Source organism: Colletes gigas, unplaced genomic scaffold (assembly GCF_013123115.1).
Source record: "Colletes gigas isolate AHSC1104 unplaced genomic scaffold, ASM1312311v1 Colletes_gigas_Sc00038, whole genome shotgun sequence".
In the NCBI taxonomy this organism is placed as follows: Eukaryota; Metazoa; Arthropoda; class Insecta; order Hymenoptera; family Colletidae; genus Colletes; species Colletes gigas.
The window spans coordinates 1284258-1299635 of NW_025106667.1; the positions used below are offsets into that span (position 1 = coordinate 1284258).

Here is a 15378-nt window from a genome sequence, read left to right on the forward strand (position 1 = left end):
AGGGGGGGAGTGCAACACTTTCTGCAATTCAACGTGCAACAGCGTACGGTTCACAGGTTACGAAACTATCGCTGCCTTCGAACGCTTCCAACGACCTTCCCTTAATCAACATTCCCTTTGACAAAAAAACAAAATTTTTTACTCTCTCAGGGGTCGATAATAAAAAAAGCTCGCTTTGATTACAATCTTTTGTTAAACATTAAGGGGCAAAAAAACTGGTTTTATAAAATACTGTCTACCAATTTAGAGAGAAATTTTAAAGAAATAAATAATGATGCAAATGCAAAGAACGAATATGGAAACATTCTACAAAATGTTTCATAATAATTTAGCAGAAAATGAAACTTTTACAACATTTCGTTGTTGATCTTTTTAGATTCATATACTCTGCAGACCTAACCCAGACCTAACCCAGACCTGACCCAGACCTAACCCAGACCTAACCTAAGCCAGACCTAACCTAACCCAGACCTAACCTAAGCCAGAGCTAACCTAACCCAGACCTAACCCAGACCTAACCCAGACCTAACCCAGACCTAACCTAAGCCAGACCTAACCTAACCCAGACCTAACCTAAGCCAGACCTAACCTAAGCCAGACCTAACCCAGACCTAACCCAGACCTAACCTAACCCAGACCTAACCTAACCCAGACCTAACCCAGACCTAATAAAAACTGTTTGCATTTTTGACAAATGGTCTGATTTATATGAACAACCCCAGACTTTCGGTTAAAACTCGATGGCCACTGGACGATTATTATATTTATAAGCATACATTGCTACATCCACACTAAACGACTGAGTTAAATAGAGAAAAAAAAAATCGTTTTATCAAAATAGAATAAATGTCAAGCAAATAGCGACTAATACAAACAGTTGTTAAGTGTTGCAGTCTGTTTGCGATCAAATCACGAGTAAACAAATTTAACGAAATTTTCAAATAAAGAGAAAAATGCAACTCACTGTATTTCTCTGTTTGATTTTCTAAGTTTACATACATACGTGTGTATCTAAATTTTGTTACATTTGATATAGACAATGTTTTCTCTTCTTCGAGAAAAGATTTTTGAAATAAAAAGGACTCCACAAAGTATTTCTTTGGGCTCGAAAAAGTCTGGATCCGCAACTGCTTATTTATACCGCGACGTTATTATGGTCTATTCGAACGTTAATGTTATTTCAGCGATGCAACAGCTTTAAACGCGATCATATTTATTAAACGTCGTTGAATGACCATCTAGGTACCCCACGTACATTAAATCCAGTAAATGCTTAAGCCTATCCGATCCTCTTAACGGAACGACGCAGGACCCTCGGCAGCCTTGGAGGAATCGATTTTTCAGTCTCTACGTGTCCTTACAAAGTCTCCTCTCCGCCTTTACAGTTTCACGCATCTTCGAATGCTCCGCGATTTCAACATTTACAAACCTCATTTCTTACTTCTTTCCTTAACACTAGATTTACAGGCATTGATCGCACGTATATTTATTGATACCTTTCATGTTGACGATTACCATACGATACGAATTTTCTTTTAATTAGAATATGTATTCATGTCAGTGCATCGATCAAATTCAACATATGTTGTTAAAAAATAATATTTACGCGTTCTGCAATTTTAAATATGGAATCAGACACCCGTCAAATTGACGGTTTCCGTAAATCTAGTGTTAAATACTCTTCCAAGTAAAGGAAAACTAAAATTCTACTTGTAAATGTTCATATAATGCTAAAAACTTTCATCGTGGGTGCCTAAATCTTTCAACGAAAAAATAAACATTTCAAATCGTTTTGGAAAAATTATTGTCGGTTGCAGGGCTCGATTACAATCAATTTTGGTCAATAGACATACCCTCGAAATCCTAACCATTTTCGAGAACAAAATTCGAGAAGGTGTAAAATTTTTCGACAAAATTAAAAAATTTCAAATCGTTCTGGAAAAAATATTTTCAGTTGCAGGGATGGATTACAAGCATTTTTGGTCATTAGACATACCTCCGAAATCCTATCCATTTTCGAGAAAAAAATTCCCTACCGAAAATCTAATCAGGTGCCTAAATTCGACGAAAAAAAAAATTTCAAATCGTTCTGGAAAAATTATATTCGATTGCGGGGGTCAATTACAATTATTTTTGGTCATTAGACATACCTCCGAAATACTATACATTTTCGAGAAAAAAATTCCCTACCGAAAATCTAATTAGGTGTCCAAATTCGACGAAAAAAAAAATTTCAAATCGTCCTGGAAAAATTATATTCGATTGCGGGGGTTGATTACAATCAATTTTGGTCAATAGACATACCCTCGAAATCCTAACCATTTTCGAGAAAAAAATTCCTTACCGAAAATATAATTTCTAATCAGAAATGTGACTAAAAAATTGCATGCGTATCTTTAAAACGTCATAACTTCTGAACGGATCGGGCGATTTTAATGTTTCAAGCGGCAAACAACGTGTATTTTAGTGGAGAATATGTAGAAATTCCAAAAATATTCGAAAAGTTGTTTGATAATTCCCGTAAAAATAGAAAACCCCCATAAAAATGGTCCAATTTTCAAACAGCCATAATTCCTACAACAGTGAATATATTTCGATGAAACTTTTTTCTGAAGTAGAGATCACGGGTGCCTACAAAAAAGTATTAGACAACTTTTCTGTAGAGCGTCAAATAAAATTTCTAAAAATGAAAAACGAATTTTTAAGAAAAATCGACAGGGTAGTAGGTGCCTTAATTTTTCAGGGAAAATGAAAGGTTTCAAATCATTCTGGAAAAATTATTTTCGGTTGTGGGGGTCAATTACAATTATTTTTGGTCATTAGACATACCTCCGAAATACTATCCATTTTCGAGAAAAAAAATTCAAGAAGGTGTAATAATTTGTCGACAAAATTAAAAAATTTCAAATCGTCCTGGAAAAAATATTTTCAGTTGCAGGGGTCGATTACAAGCATTTTTTATCAATAGACATATCCTCGAAATCCTAACCATATTCGAGAAAAAAATTCCTTACCGAAAATATAATTTCTAATCAGAAATGTGACTAAAAAATTGCATGCGTATCTTTAAAACGTCATAACTTCTGAACGGATCGGGCGATTTTAATGTTTCAAGCGGCAAACAACGCGTATTTTGACGAGGAATATGTAGAAATTTTAACAATATTGAAGAAATTGTTCCAAACTAGAAAAGTAAAGTAAATATAAACCTTAAAATAATTGTTCGACGGTCGACTTTGGCGGTTGCACCGAGGATGCAGCTGCAGTTGCATCGCGTTGGGAGTTGGGTGGGAAGTGTGCATCGACGTCCTGCAGCTTCATCCTCACGAACCGTTGTTGGTTACACATTTTTCTTTAAAAGCCGAGGCAAACGCATCGCGTTCTCGAGGCCACGGGTCGAGTCAGATAAGATATAATTATTCGTGCCGCAAAAATGGCTGAATCCAGTCCGCCTGCCTCCCCTCGCCACCGCGCTGCTTTCTTCCTTCACATATTTCCTTCTTTTCGCCTTTCCATTCCTATCTCTTTTTTATTCCGTCTCCCCACCGCCATCTTTCACTTCCCCATTCGATACTACGCGCCTATTTTCGATCCCGATTGATAAAAGAAATGAAATTAAAATCCCATCGAGGTCGCGAGACCTTTTTCCCCCAGAATCGCGCGATACCAGACTTCGAGAGCGCTTATGTTCTTTAAAGGGATCTGAAATCCTAAAATAGACTGATCGTTATGTTTAATTATTTGAATTTTTCCCAAATTAATATTATTTTATTCAAATAAAATACTACAAGTTTAAATAGATGTTAAATAAATACATATTTGTTCTTAGTATTTAAATACAAATTCAGTGAAAATAATTTACTCGTTCAAATTCGATTACGATTACACCTAACATATCAATGATAAATAATTTAAAAATAATTAGGGTATTTATGCTAGCAACTCATTCGTCGAGTATTCCATTAAAAATTAATTCAAATGCATATTTTATAAAAAAACATAGTGGCATAGTGTCTTAAATAGAAAAGAAATTATGGCAGATATTACATTCCTTTTAGTTTTAATATTAAAGGTACCCATTTTTGTGGTTCGTTAAAATTCATTCGTGCATTCAAGATCAAAAGGGATCCAATAAATTAGGATTTATAAAATTATTCCAATGTTTTAGCGAGAAAATAAACGTTCAATTATCAAGGAATTGTGTGTTTCAGCGATATCAACAAGGAAAAAGTAATTTTGTGGAAAACTGAAGTTCAGGCCCTCGACACGTGACGATTCCGTTCGCATAAACAACTCACGATAGTATAATGAAGTTCGATACTGAAATTCCAACGATTAATTTAATCACATCGTGACCTTTGCTAAATGTGAATCAGAATAACAGAAAAATAAACTGAGTCACCGTTACGTTCAGCCTTTAAACATTCGGTTACTTTTCTCAAAGTGTCTTTGACGAAAGTATGGTTGCTTTCAAGACTGAAATTCTATACATTTTAGAACATTCATAAATATCTCAATTATTATAATATTTACTCAAAATATATTAATAAAACTAATTTATACAAATATGCAAATGTATGGAAAACTATTTAAAACACAAAATATCACATTACGTGGCATCGTTGGAAAAATTCTATAAAAAAAAAGCAAGAAATTCAGAATTTAGAAAAAAGTATACTCCTCTGGAGGGGTATATGTATATTTATTATAGAATATTTAACTGCTGTTAAAAATAGTTATAAGGAACTTTTAAATATATGTATACGATTCCTTGATTCTTTAATAAAATTATTACTTTTCAAGTATCGAGAATTCGATTGGGATTGTTCGATGATAATTAAGCGATAAAGAGGGTGGCGAGAAATAGAGAACGATCACTTCGAGGAACGTTTAAACTTTACCATGGCGTCTCAGACTTATCGTACCACAAATAAAGTCCCAGATATCGCGATATCGTTCTACGACAACCCCGATTAAAAGCTGAAGATCAAACAAACCGGTGCTTCAACTATTATTATTATTATAGAAAATGGAGCATGCAAACCAGCCTAGAAATTTCATTTGAATAACAAATGACGAAGAAACATCGTTCGATCACCGCGCGATATCATTTTCTGATTTTAATTGTAATTTTTATGCAATCGGTAACGAATTTAACGATAGATTATAACTTTGATCATTGATATTTAAGAAATTATTGAATATCTGCCCCTTTAATATTATATGTATATTTGTCAAGATTAAACGATACCATTTTGTGATTTTAATTGTAATTTTTATGCAATCGGTAACGAGTTTAACGATAGATTATAACTTTGATCATTGATATTTAAGAAATTATTGAATATCTACCCCTTTAATATTATATGTATATTTGTCAAGATTAAACGATATCATTTTGTGATTTTAATTGTAATTTTTATGCAATCGGTAACGAGTTTAACGATAGATTATAACTTTGATCATTGATATTTAAGAAATTATTGAATATCTGCCCCTTTAATATTATATGTATATTTGTCAAGATTAAACGATATCATTTTGTGATTTTAATTGTAATTTTTATGCAATCGGTAACGAATTTAACGATAGATTATAACTTTGATCATTGATATTTAAGAAATTATTGAATATCTGCCCCTTTAATATTATATGTATATTTGTCAAGATTAAACGATACCATTTTGTGATTTTAATTGTAATTTTTATGCAATCGGTAACGAGTTTAACGATAGATTATAACTTTAATTATTCATATTTCAAAAATTATTCAATATCTACCCCTTTAATATTATATGTATATTTTTGAAGAGGATAACTGAACCTACAAGCAAATCTATCATTGTTATCTTTTTTGTTGAATCTCACGTTCGAAATTAATTACCGTTAGCCGTATTTGTCACCTCACTTTGTTAGTAACGATTTCAATAAATACCTGTGATGAGAAATTTCTTTGGCAATTAGCTGTGGATATGACTACGTTACATTTTCGTAATTTACCTGCAACACAGAAAAAACAATTGAGTTAGTGACAGCAATTTTAGTTTCGATTAAATCAGAAGTGGAAATGTTATTTTGCGTATAGTTAATTTTGCCCAACATTGCAAAGAGGTAATTTGCTAAATGTAAATTAAATTCTTTTCACGTAATTTTCAGTATGAAATTGCAAAATAAAGTATGCAAAACTAAAATATTTAACTATAAACAATTTTCAAAAAGCAAAAGTCTGATGAAATAATAGTTGTAATTACATGGAAAATCTCCATACGCTTCAAATCTCTGTTAACCAGAGAATATAATATAAGAGTTACATGATATACATTTAAATATATTTATTTTATTTTGTGAAAATGTATAGTAATTTAAGTTCGACAGAGATATTTCTTTAAATTTCTTTCAAAATATTTTTCTACGATGTTAATCGAGATGATCGTCGCCACCATGGCATTTTTCCTAGCTTCTAACTTTATTCCAGTGTGGCGTCGCTTCCCATGCTCGCCACTCGAGGGCTCGCGCTCTCACAAGCGCTCTCACGACCCCACAGCTAGCAGCGCCACCACCAGTAAGAAAAGAGAAGTTGTAATAAAGAGGATAAATGAGTAAAGGTGTTAAGAAAAAGGACGAGATTATTTCTCAAGCACTGGATACATGTACATTCATTGCCTGCTGAGAATGTTCCAGTTACAAATAATTGTTTTTGTCTCGAATGTTTAATTGCGACGAGCGACCGTCGCATTACATATTTTCATGTCCAACGGAACGTTTGTGGTACGGCCTTAGTTTTGCTTTTATATAAATTCATATTTTGTTCGTTTTGTGTCTATCTTTATTATTTTATATCCTGACCTTTAAAATGTCACAACTTCTGAACGTATTGAAGGATTTTAATGTTTGAAGCGGCAAATAACGTGTATTTTGGTGAAGAATATGTAGGCATTATAACAATAGTGAAAAAGTTGTTCCTTCATCCCGTAAAGTTAGAAAAACCCCATAAAAATGGTCCAATTTTCAAACGGCCATAACTCCAACAATAGTGAACATATTTCAATGAAAATTTTTTCTAAAGTAGAGCTCATCGGTGCCTATAAAAAAGTATTAGACCTTTTTTCTGTAGAGCGTGAAACAAATTTATTAAAAATGAAAAACAATTTTTTAAGAAAAATCAACCAAGGGTGTAGGTATCTAAATTTTTCGACGAAAAAAAAATTTCAAATCGTTCTGAAAAAATTATTTCTAGCTAAGGGGGTCAATTACAATTATTTTTGGTGAATAGACATACCCCCGAAATCCTACACAGTTTCGAGAAAAAATTCAAATAAATATATCGCGCATAGCACTTTTTTTTTCCTGACTTATTTTTGCTTTTCTTCTTGTATACACTGTTCTGCTCAACATAGAAATGTTTAAAACCATACAATATAGTTATCTATTAAAGAGAATACAAAAATTCAAAGTATAAGATGCTTTCTCACGCGAAAAACGTCGAAAAAATCGGTTTTTCATTTTTCCTACTACGGCGCACCCTACCAAAAAATCTGAAAAAATTCAGGGAGATAACCAATGACAATACGCATTTACAGTAATTATAGAAATCTAGTGTCTCGAAAGCTTCAATACGAAATCCGTATTTTTCTGTGTTTTTTCGCGTTTTTATTTTTTCACACCTAGGATTTGGAATCGAAAAATCGGACAAAATTCTCAAACGCGTATCTCAATAACCACAATGCACCAGATTTTTTTCATAATTTTTGTACTCGATTAAATAGGGGAAATAGGCAGAAATTCGTTGATCCGAATTTTCTCAATAACTACCCTTTCAAACAAGATAGAGGGTTAAAATTTGGCACAGAACGTTTTTTCTTGATGCTCTATCGATGGATCCATCGTATGTCACATTTGACCCCCTTATTCGGCTATACCCTTTGGTGCAGTTTGAGCGAGCCAGTCGAGCCTGATAAAGATAGAAATGGTATCGATATGGTGATATTTAACTATTTATTCATTATGAAGCTAGGGTGGCTGTTCTCTGGAGAGAATCCCCGCGTGCTCGAGCATGTTCCGTCTCAAAGGCGTTATAAATAACCGGCGTAGCCCTGCCTGCGTGCATCCATGATCACGATCACGGAAGATAACAGAGTGCATGGGAGTCACGTTTCCTTTGGTCCACGCACCGCGAGACACCTCCTTCGCTAGGATCGTGTCGCTTTTCTTGGTCATTCTCTTCTGCCCTCGACAGCCACTCTTCTTTCGCTATTTTTAATACCGATACCGACCACGCACCTCACCATGCATCGATAAATTCCTTCATCGACCAGCAATATTTTCACCAAACGTGCCTCCTGTTCGTTTATCAAAATGATTTTCCACACACTGGAATAATTTTCAAATCTCCTGCATTATTTATCGAGGTAGGAATAAAATAACAAGTGTAAACAATCGACAATGGTAATGTATAGAGGAGTTTTATGGAAAACAGTCTTTTAGGACCAACTAGACCAAATGGGACTGTTTATCTTGACTTTTTACAAGCTTCAAGAATTATTGCATCTTCTGCCCCCTGTAGATGGGAAGTAACTTATTGTTCGTGCACGATGGTGCTCCGCCATATTTCCTTCATACAGTCAGAACATATGTGTTATTATTTATTAAAATTTTCTAGTGCTTAAATATTGCAAAAGAAAATTTTTTGTCAGCAAAGTTTACCAAAACGTCTTCGAAAACTAAATGAAATTGCTAAAAAAAACTATTGGTTCAAATTCAGAGCAATCAAAGACACTCGTGATAGAAAATACTGGAAAACCGTGGATATTTCATGTTTTTTAATAGTATAACATATAAAATAAAACTAGAAATGTGCTATTTTGAAGAATCAACATCCACGTGGCCACAAGAGCTATCGATTAAACATAAAATAGTTTAAAGTTGGGGTGCGTTGGTGGAGGACACGAAAGGTTCGGTGGAGTTTTAGGCGAGCGTTAAAAACACGGTGTACACGAATACGGTCGATCATTGACTCGTCCGCGACGAAATGCACGCTGCACGCGAAATCGGTGTCCGCCAGGATTATCAGCTGATTAAGAGACGGCCGCACTGAGACCGCCGCGCGCGGCATTTTTTGCTCATTCACCAAGAGAGACCGGTTTCGAAAGCGTGTGCGCCACCGGGAGTGAACACGCATGAAACACGAGGAAACGCCCCTTTCTCGGAAGAAAAACAATGTATAATTTCGAGATTTACCGACGCGACGATGAATGCCTGGCTAGACAGGAAGAAAGGGTTCGAGAAGCTACGACAAAGCTCCCGATTCCGGACCGACTCCATTGCAATATCGAATCCTAACATTACGTTCGATTACATCAAACCCCGTGACAATTGAATCTTAACCCTTTTAGTGCCGAACGACGATATATCGTTGCGTATGCGATGGTGCCTTATTCTTCGCATTAGGAGAAAGATCTGTCTCAAAAAAATTTCTAAAACATTATAAAGGGTCTAATTTTATTGCAAAAGCATTTAAAAAATTATTTTTAATTTATTTTTGAAAAGTATATTCTGAAGTCATGTTATACAGGGTGTTTGGCCAATCCTGGGAACAAATTTTAATAGGAGATTCTAGAGGCCAAAATAAGACGAAAATGAAGAATATCAGTTTCTTGACCAAGGCCTCGTTAAAAAGTTATTAACAATTAAATGAAAAAATTTCAAACCGTTCTGGAAAAATTATCTTCGATTGCAGGGGCCAATTAAAATCATTTTTGGTAAATACACGTACCTCCGAAATCCTACATATTTTCGAGAAAAAATTTCTTATCTAAAATCTAATTTTTTTTCCAGACCTAACCCAGAACGGACCCAAACCTAATCCAGACTTAACCCAGACCTGACCAAAACTAATCCAGACCTAACCCAGACCTAACCCAGACCTAATCCAGACCTAATCCAGACCTAACCCAGACCAAGGTGCCTAAATTTTTCGACGGAAAAAAAACATTTCAAATCGGTCTGGAATAATTATTTTTATTTGCAGGGATCAATTACAATCATTTTTGGTCATTAGACATACCCTCAAAATCCTACCCACTTTTGAGAAAAAAATTCGAGAAGGTGTGAAATTTTTCGACAAAATTAAAAAATTTCAGATCGTTCTGAAAAAATTATTTTTGATTGCAGGGGTCAATGATAATCATTTTTGGTCAACATACATACCCACGAAATCCTACGCACTTTCGAGAAAAAAATTCTTTACCGAAAATCTAATGTGAGGCCCAGAAATGCTTCCTTGAAATTTCATGCGAATCTTTAAAATGTCATAACATTTGAACGGATGGGAGGATTTTAATGTTTCAAAAGGCAAACAAAGCGTATTTTAGTGAAGAATATGTAGAAATTGTAAAAATATTCGAAAACTTATACCTTAACCCCGTAAAATGAGAAAAACCTCATAAAACTGGCCCAATCTTCAAACGTCCATAACTTCTATATTAGTGAATGTATTCCATTGAAATTTAGTATGGAAGTAGAGCTCATGGATACCTTCAAAAATGTACTAAACAAAATTTCCGTAGGACGTCAAACAAATTTATTAAAAATGGAAAACGAAATTTTAAGAAAAATCGACTCTTAATTTTTCAGGGAAAATGAAAGGTTTCAAATCATTCTGGAAAAAATATTTTCAGTTGCAGGGGTCAATTACAATCATTTTTGGTTAATATACATACCCCCAAAATCCTAACCATTTTCGAGAAAAAAATTCGAGAAGGTATGAAATTTTTCGACAAAATTCAAAAATTTCAAATCGTTCTGAAAAAATTATTTTCGGTTTCGGGGGTCAATTACAATCATTTTTGGCGAATACACATACCCCTGAATTCCTACTCACTTTCTAGAAAAAAATTCGAGAAAGGTGTGACATTTTTCAACGGGAAAAAAAAATTTCAAATTGTTCTGGAAAAATTATTTTCGGTTGTGGGAGTCGATCGCAATCATTTTTGGTGAATAGACATACCCACGAAATCCTGCGCGTTTTCGAGAAAAAAATTCAGTACAGGCTCCACTTTAAACGTTAATAACTTTTTAACAAAGCCTCATCAAATTTTGAATCGAGTATTTATTAAAAAATCATTGAAAATCAAATACTTATACTTTATGCTACGTGACTTACTTAAAACTGTGATCAAACAATGATTATTCTTATGTGTGTATATTGTTTGTAGAAGAAAAACTTGTTTCTATGCTTTTTATCATATTTTATAATTATGTTATTTATATAATTTGCAATAAATATTGAAATGCAATTGCCATTACTTTATTCTTTCTTTATTTCGTAATATGGTGCTTTTTGAATTTTGTAAATATCATTGTTAGTTTGGTTTTTATGAGCTTTTTCTCTAACCATAACAAACTCGTGAAATTGGTATTGTTCTCATAGGCAGCCGTTTTTCGCTCGGCACTAAAAGGGTTAATCAACGTTTTAAAATCTATACCCACCCTTCCTAGCAGAAACACTAATTTTTCATTTATATACACCTATTAAATTGTCCTTCTTCTACCAACTGTTGTAAAATTTTTCAAATGGAATTTGTACAACCCCCAGCTCTCAACGTTAAATTCGTTTCTTTTGTTCGATTATTTTACATAAAAAAAATAGCAAAAGATTTTAGAGCATTCGGTTTTATTTATTTGGGGGTTCTGTGAATTAGATGGAAAAGACAGTCGGTGCTTGCGAGAGGAACGGTCCCTCTGGCGGCGAGTAATAGAACCCACATTCATTTCATTTAAATATTCCATATACAATATTTTCTTAACATCACTTTGATTACAATTTCTTTTTTATAAACATTAACATAAAAAACTAGTTTTTATAAAACACTAATTACCAATTTAGATTGATTCTCCATTTCTGGTATTTTTTTTGCGAACACTCTAAGGATTACAAACGTGTTATAGATTTATTTATTTACTGATACTCAAACATTTTTCCAACGCTTTGAAATCAATAGTTGAAACATTTTAATAATATTTATCTTTTCCTACTTATTTGAAATGAATAAAATCAGAAAACAATTGAATTATATAAATGAGGCTTCAGCTCCAACATAAAAAAATTTTAAATATTTAACAAAATGAAGTCATCGTAAAGGCAGGCTTCCATATTTTCCTTTTTTTTCTTAACTTTTCGAGAGCTTAAGAAATAGAAAATTTTGAGATATCGACTGAACTCTAGTGAAGTCCCGAAAAACATGATTTTAAGAAAAACGCGTTTTAAGAGTACTTTAATGAGAAATGAAAAAGAAATTTTGTTACTTATGGTTAATCATCTATTCCGGCGGCATAAAGTATACCCTTCTCGTTTTCCAGAAACTATTTTCGACCCGACTGTTCGTCTCTACGTTCTATTCTAGCTAGTTTAGTTATATCCGCCGATCGTCGTAACGCTGCGCCGCCATCGTGGCGTTCATCGTCTCTTAATCGCACAAAAATCTCCAACTTTCGCTTCCGTTTTTTGCCCGCGATCATTAAATTCCAGTCCGAATATTTAAAAAACATATTTTGTCATTCTTAATCCTAATCTTAATCCAGAATCACGCATCAACATTTTATTTTATTTCCATGAATGTTTTTAATATTTCTAAAACCATAAAGTTTCACTAAATTTAAAATAAATTAAGGTTTCGTAACAGTAATATTATTAGTTATTAATTGTACACGATACGAAATCTTAGTCAAATGTTAATTCTGATTCCTAAATTTTAATTTTATTTCGTTCACATCGATAGATATAAAAAATGATTGGTATTTTAGTTGAAAATAGAACGATTCAATTTGCAGGCTAGTCCAATTTAGGTAATCTAATCCTGAACGACCCAAATATTCAACCATGACACGGGCATGAAATTCGATTCTGTAGATAATTGCTTGTGGAATGCGAAACCAATTTGATACCAAAATAGAATTTGCTACAAGAAATTGTTCAAGTTTGATTATTAAACGTTCCGACCTACAATCGATCTGCAAGAATTATGAAAAAGGAAAAATAAATGAAATCTGAAGGTTCAATGCTAAGTTTAAACGAAACAATTAAGAAACTGTTCTCTTCGAGCAAATATCGATTTTGTTCAGCTTAAACGGGTTAATTTTGCCATAGTAAATCCAATGTTTAACTTTAATTTCTACTTCTCTCGTATCTCCATTATTAACTTTTTCGAAGACAATTCTTCTTCGATATTTTGACAAACAATTAATTCTCGAGCTGAAATATCGGAGGAAATAAATTTGAATAGGATTCACGAATTTTAGTTAGTAAAATAATTACCAGAGAAACTTTAATTTACAATAGTCTAAAATAAAAGTTTTGGTCTGATAAAAAATGGTACAGTTTTAATAAAGTTAAAGAGAAGCTTATGCCAGACTATATTTTAATTTGAAATTAAAATTGGATTGTTCGACGCGTTCTCTGACGATATCTCGATGTTTGTGAGGGGGAATGTTGCATTTAAGCGTGAGCAGTCCAAGTGACTTATTTTCGTGCGATCGTCACGAGTGGATCGCTGGTCTTGCACCGTGCACGCTGCACAGATCCAACGAGAAAGTGAAGTTAACAACTTTCAAGGCCTGCGACATAATTCTTCCAAGTCTGTAAATCAATTACACTGTTACTTTCAACAGTTACCATGCCACTTGCATTAGAAGGGACACCGAGCTCTCGGCACTACCGCTAATTCATTTCGACGCAACAATAGTAAACAGTTAAATCGACTTGACCTTGATCTTGCACTCGCTTTGCAAATTCTACACAGTACGATTCCAAAATCGTGACAAAATTCAAAACAAGCTGTAAAAGTAAACCGAAAACATTAAAATGATTTCATACGGAGACACCGTTTTCGAAAAAAACTAATCCGAGTATTTGCCAAGTACGATCTACTTACAAGGAACCATCGCGAACGGTCCGGCTTCGATTTTGATGAAACTTTGTACACTTATAAAGCAGCCAAAAATAATCGACACGTATTTTTTTTTAGCTGCGGTAACTCGAGTTTAAGGGGTGAAACCACCCCTTGAAGTTTTGGCTCGAAACGGCTATCTCGAAAACGGAAAGACATACAAAAAAATTGTTAATGGGCGAGGTTGATGGTTTCTTATGTACAATAACATGGTGTTAAAAAATTTAAAAAAATACAATTTGTTTATAACAAAAAAAAAATTTATTAACTTAATTTTTCATTTTATTGACATTTTCATAATGACAAAAAATGACGAGCATTTTATTCCAAATCCACTGGTATGCGATTTTTTAAAATTGCCTCCTACAGTTTTGCAGATTTTGATGATTTACATCTTGCGCGCACATCCATTATGGTAGTAGCCGTTCTAACTTTGATTTTAATGAAGCACTGTAGGCTTGCACTACTTCTAGAGGACAAAATCGGGAAAAATACAAGAATACCAATTTGTTTATGGAGGCTTCGTTAAGAAATTATTAACGTTTAAAGTTCCGCCAGTACTGAATTTTTTTCTCCGAAATGCCCAAGATTTCGGGGGAATGTGTAATGACCAAAAATGATTGTAATCGACCCCTGCAACCGAAAATAATTTTTTCAGAATGGTTTGAAATTTTTTAATTTTGTTGAAAAATTTCACACATTCTCGAATTTTTTTCTCAAAAGTGCGTAGGATTTCGGGGGTATATATATTGACCAAAAATGACTGAAATTGACTCCCGCAACTGAAAATAATTTTTTCAGAATGGTTTGAAATTTTATAATTTTGTTGATAAATTTTACACATTCTCGAATTTTTTTCTCAAAAGTGCGTAGGATTTCGGGGGTATATATATTGACCAAAAATGATTGAAATTGACTCCCGCAACTGAAAATAATTTTTTTAGAACGATTTGAAATTTTTTTTTTTCGCTGAAAAATTTAGGCCCTGTCGATTTTTCTTAAAAATTCTTTTTCATTTTTAATAATTTTGTTTGACGCCCTACAAAAAAGTTGGCCAATACTTTTTTGTAGGTACCTATGAGCTCTACTTCAGAAAAAAGTTTCATTGAAATATATTCACTATTGTAGGAATTATGGCTGTTTGAAGATTGGAACATTTTTTTGGGGTTTTTCTCATTTTTCGGGGTCAAGGATCAACTTTTTGCATATTTTTGTGATTTCTACGTATTTTTGATTAAAATACGCGTCGTTTGCATTTTTGAAAATTAAAATCCTTCAATCCGTTCACAAGTTATGACATTTTAAAGATCCGCATGAAATTTTCGGACAACATTTCTGGCCATAAATTACATTTTCGATTAGGAATTTTTTTCTCGAAAGTGCGTAGGATTTCGTGGGTATATGTATTGACCAATAATGATTGTAATTGGCCCCC

General features: G+C 33.4%; 1 protein-coding gene across 3 annotated transcripts in view; it reads right to left on the reverse strand.

Annotated features, from left to right (window-relative positions):
* LOC122402688 (solute carrier organic anion transporter family member 74D) overlaps nucleotides 1-15378 on the reverse strand; it is a 182393-nt gene that overhangs the window by 86197 nt on the left and 80818 nt on the right. The window contains exon 1 of one of the 3 annotated variants that reach the window (XM_043405680.1): nucleotides 3210-3794. The exons of the other annotated variants lie outside the window; for them this stretch is intronic. The gene's annotated coding sequence lies outside the window, so the exon portion shown is untranslated. Of the gene's footprint in view, nucleotides 1-3209; nucleotides 3795-15378 lie in introns of those variants that run through there. 3 annotated transcript variants of the gene reach the window in all.